A 5,288-nucleotide genomic window follows, 5' to 3' on the forward strand; every position below is an offset into this window, starting at 1 on the left:
TTGGCTCACTTTAGATTTGAGGTACTCCGCTGTTCAAAAGTTTGAAGTCTGAAGATTTTTTTGTTTGTTTGTTTGTTTTTAAAAAAGTATCTTATGCTCACCAAGTCTGCATTTATTTGATCAAAATACAGAAAGAAGCCTTTATTAAGGTATATTATTACAATTCACAATGACCATTTTCTATTTTTAATATATTTTAAAACGTAATTGTAACCTTTTAATTTAATTTTATGTCATTTTAAGTATTCCTGTGATGGTAAAGCTGAATTTTCAGCAGCCATTAGTCTCACAATCCTTCAGAAATCATTCTAATATGCAGATTTGCTGCTCAAGAAACTTTTAAATAGTTAAAATAGTTGCGTTGCTTAATATTGTGTAAACAATTTTTATTTTATTTATTTATTCATTTATTTTTTTGGATTCTTTGTTAGAAAGTTCAAAATAACAATAGTTATTTTAAATATAAATATTTTGTGACAATTTAAATGTCTTTACTGACTTTATTGCTGAATAAAAGTGTTAATTTCTTAAAAATAAATAAAATCTTATTCACACTAATCTTTTGAACAGTAGTGGATCTGATTCTTTAAGAGCTATATCTGAAACACATCTGATACTAATTTGATCTATCTATCTATCTATCTATCTATCTATCTATCTATCTATCTATCTATCTATCTATCTCTGTCTCTATCTATCTATCTATCTATCTATCTATCTCTGTCTCTATCTATCTATCTATCTATCTGTCTGTCTGTCTGTCTCTGTCTGTCTGTCTGTCTATCAGATAGACATTATTTGGTTGCTTAGCATAGGAATTTGCATCAGAGTGATTTACTCGCATTATCGAGGGTTGACGCACCAAGTTTTTTTTTTCTTTTCTTTTTTTTAACTTTATGTATCATACAAGGCATTTTAAGTAAGTTAAGTTTGTTTATATTATATTGTAAACCAGGCCTATTGATACTGCAAATGATGGATTAATTTCCCTTAATTAACTTGTTTACATTCATTCAGATCATCTTCTTGAAATCTTGACTCAGATTTACTGTAGTTTCACTGAAAACAGGATGAGGAATTGCTAAATGGTATGTGCTATTGCAAATAAATGTGGAAGTCACAGCACACGTGTCTAGCTAAACGTTGCATAAATCTAAATCACAGCAGGAAATACAAATGTGTGACAAAACAGTAATAGTAACTGAGCAAAAAGGGATCTACCTGATTTCCTTATAGTCGTTTTGTGACAACTCAAACTGTTAGCATAGCACTCTTAGCCAGCATGTGATACGACTTTCTATTTTTGCCATGATCTCAGATGGGGAGTTTAGCGGCTCAAACAGATGTTTTACTGAAATTGTTGTGTAACATTTCTCTCATTCACTAAAAATGTACAAAGTATTTGTCTCATTTTAGGCATTCACTCTTCATTCATTTGTTTCCCACTAGGATAATGTTTTTTTAGCTAGTAGAAAATAAAAAACAGGCTATTTGCATTAGCATTGGGTGCCATTTACACTAAGTGCAAAGTTGCTATTTACACTAGGTGAAAATAGCAATATTTTCTTTGCACTAAGTATAAATAATAGTTAGAATCTATTTGCACTTGGTGTCAAATGCTATTTATACTTAGTGCAAGCAGTGGCAGATACTACATGTACCTCAATGTTTTGAAGTGCATTGTAAAACAGTACGCAATAACAATTTCAGATATTATCTTCACTTTTATTTGAAGTAAATTCTTTCTGACCTGATAAGCATTGGGAAAAGGGAGAAGAATGGGACAGGACAGTTAACAGTTCTCTCATATTATTTGCCATTCAACTGTATTTTTTTAACAGTTAACTTTCAGAGAGATGCCTCACAGGCCAACAAGCCAGGTTTTTTTTTTAACATCATATGCAGGGGCGCCGCTAAGGGGGGGGGAAAGTTAGGACGATTCTAAGGGCCCACGCACTTTTGGGGCCCCCAGAGATCTGTTTTATTAGTAGTAACAGTGGTAGTAGTAATGTTATAGAAATTATAAATGTATCTACCAAAGAGTTACAAATAAAACAAAATTACGGCTTTTTTCTGCATTTCCAGCAAAATTATCTCCCCCCATTCAGTGCATGGTTTAGTCCCGTCCTACATAGCCTAGAGTCACTGAGTGAGATCAGATGGTAAACTGTCAAATTAGAGATGTCTTCGAGTTAGAGGGGGGGCAAACCGAGCCAGACGATTTGGTCAGTCGCACTTTTAAGCACATTTTAGTTTTGCTATAGAAAATCTAAAAATTCACACTCTGATTACATAGAGCAGCAGCAGGTTGGGTTTCTACCGGCAGGGTCACAAGTATCTACAGTGTATGAAGCTAAAGGTTTTTGGGTTAAGGTTCATAATGTAGAACATTTTTTAATTTTTTGTGTGCTGTATGTGCATAGGTAGCTAGCAAACAAGGAATACAGCTGTTAGGCTAATAGTCACATTAAGCTGAGTAAGATCATCATGATTGAGAAACTGCTGGAAATGCTGCTATGGGGTATCATTTATTATTTTACATTTACATTTAGTCATTTAGCAGACGCTTTTATCCAAAGCGACTTACAACTGAGGACAATGGAAGCAATCGAAATCAACAAAAGAGCAATGATATACAAGTGCTATAACAAGTCTCAATTAGCTTAACGTAGTACACGTAGCAAGTGTTTTTTAAATTATATAATAAATAAAAAGAAAACAGATAGAATAGAAAAAGAATAGAGCAAGCTAGTGTTAGAGGTCTTTTTTGCTTTTGTTAATTGTATAATAAATGAAAAGAAAACAGATAGAATACAAAAAGATTAGAAAGCAAGTGTTTTTTTTTTTAAGGATTTTTTTTGCTTGCCCCAGTGAAGCATTTCTATTAATATAACTGATTAAGTAGTCAAACTCATTCCATATCAGCAGAAAAGTGTGGTACAGAAAGTCCATAAAACAGGTTCTGAATGAATTATGTTACTGATACCTAATGGTCAAAAGTGTATGTACAAGTCACAGGTGTTTGGTGATGAGTTTTTGGCTCAAGGTCTGCATTTAAAGGTCTGCATTTAAATAGTATACCTGTTCAAACAATTGGTATAAAATTAGAAGCACACAATTCCCTAGAATAGCATTGTATGCTTAAACATTAAGATTTGTACTCGTGGATATGACTAAAGTAGTCAAACCTGTTCATTAGAAGGGGGTGTCCTAATACTTTGGGCAATATAGCGTATGTTTGGTCCGGTAGGGGGCCCAACCTCATATTCTTTCATAGGGCCCAAAATTGCTAGCAGCGCCCCTGATCATATGTATCATACTGTAAGACATTTAAAGTACAAGTTAAATGTACTTGTATCAAGGCATTTTAAGTAGGCCTAAGTTAAGTTTGTTTATATTATATTGCAAACCAGGCCTATTGATACCACAAATAATTGATTAATTTCCCTTAATTTATTTGTTGTCATTCATTCAGATCATCTTCTTGAAATAATTACATCAGATTTACTGCAGTCTCACTGAAAAACAGGATGAGGAATTTCTACTGCAAATTAATATCAAAGTCACAGCACATTATAGCTAATTTATACTCTGAGCTGAAAAGCTATGGGAAGAGGGAGAAGAATGGAATGGGGAAATGTAGATTCGGGTTGGTTGTCTTAAAAGGTGAAGTCACTCACGTCACTGCTTTTTAGGGGTTGCACGACTACTGATTTCTGCTAGTCATTTCTTATTTAAAAAATACTCGAGTTACTCGACTACTCGTGGTTCATGCTACTGTAAATGAAAAGACATTAAATAGTTCTTATCAATAAACGCTTATTAATTCATAGCCTAATGCAACAATTGCATATGTAAATTGTCAAAACTTTATAATTATGACATTACATATTTTAAATTTCATGTAACAGCCAGTATTTGTATCTGTACCAATCACAAAATTATTCGTATCTGCATTCGGATAAAACCAGGTGGAACGTCGTACAGTTACTTGATAAGACCGTTATGACTATCTTTTTTTCATAGTTATCACTGAACAAGTATGCCGTGTTAAACTAAAATAATTATTAATTTCTAAAAATATATTTATCATGCAAGCAGAGAGATGAGAGAGAGCTGGTTTGGTTTTTGAGAGTTTGTTTGATTGGTGAGCGCGCTGTGCTTATTCCATTCATTCGCATCACATCGTAGCCTAAGGTTTAAATCATTGCCTTTTAAATATATACAAATAATAGAAGGTGTATGATGTATTATTATAGGTGATATTACTCTTGCCAAGCTCTGATTTCTGAGATGCATGGAGAGGCAACAGCAATGCGGTGTTTGATTTGCGCTCTTTTCATTCATAAAGTTTACATTCATTCACTTCACACTCTATTGCGTGACTTTAGAGGTCTGTGTATAATATTGCGCTGATCCCCTGGCTCACCTGCTGTCTAGCAAACACCAGACTTTGCCAGCCTCAGCCGAATATTCAGGCAGAATTATTCCTTGTCCGTTATTCGTTTTTCACACCCCTAATTATTACATTACATATTTTAATTTTACATGCAACATAGAGAAAGTCATAGAAAGTAACAGCTACACGCAATATTGTAATCCTAAAATGCACGTCGTACTTGCAAACTCTGTGCATGCATTATGGTTAATGCATGCTCGAGTAGTCGATTGTTTCCGACAGCGCCGACTAGTGGTTGAAGTAGTCGATCACTCGACTACTCGACTAGTCTATGCAAGCCCTACTGCTTTTACACAAGTTTTCTTTCTTAAAGGAATGGTAAAAATGTACTTACCCTCAGGCCATCCAAGATGTAGGCGAGTTTGTTTCTTTAACGGACCAGATTTTATGAAATTGCTCATAAATGCTTTTTGGCTTCAAAGTGTAGCTTCTGGACAAAATATCAGTCCATAATCCATAACACTTCCTCCAGTAAAAAAAAAATAAAGTCATCCTCTCTTGTCCTCTCACATCAAAAATCCACCAACATCGTTTAGAACTGTTTTAGACTGTTTTTTTCTTGTAAACAGTGCTTGACCTTTGTATTGACCTCTCTCCTGATTCAGACAAAACAACTTTTTTCACTGGAGAAAGCAATATTATGGATAGAGGAGTACTTTAAATTGTCTTATGATGGATTTATTAAAAACAGCTTTTCAATTCACAAGACACAATCAAGTGAGATACGATAGAGTGAATACAGGTGAAATAAGACTAGTAAAGTAGCTGAATCAGCTTTATCATATTTAACCATTGTGTAAATCAGCATCAAGTTGACGTTTTGTTATGC

Source organism: Sinocyclocheilus rhinocerous, unplaced genomic scaffold (assembly GCF_001515625.1).
Source record: "Sinocyclocheilus rhinocerous isolate Xijiao unplaced genomic scaffold, SAMN03320098_v1.1 scaffold62, whole genome shotgun sequence".
In the NCBI taxonomy this organism is placed as follows: domain Eukaryota; kingdom Metazoa; phylum Chordata; class Actinopteri; order Cypriniformes; family Cyprinidae; genus Sinocyclocheilus; species Sinocyclocheilus rhinocerous.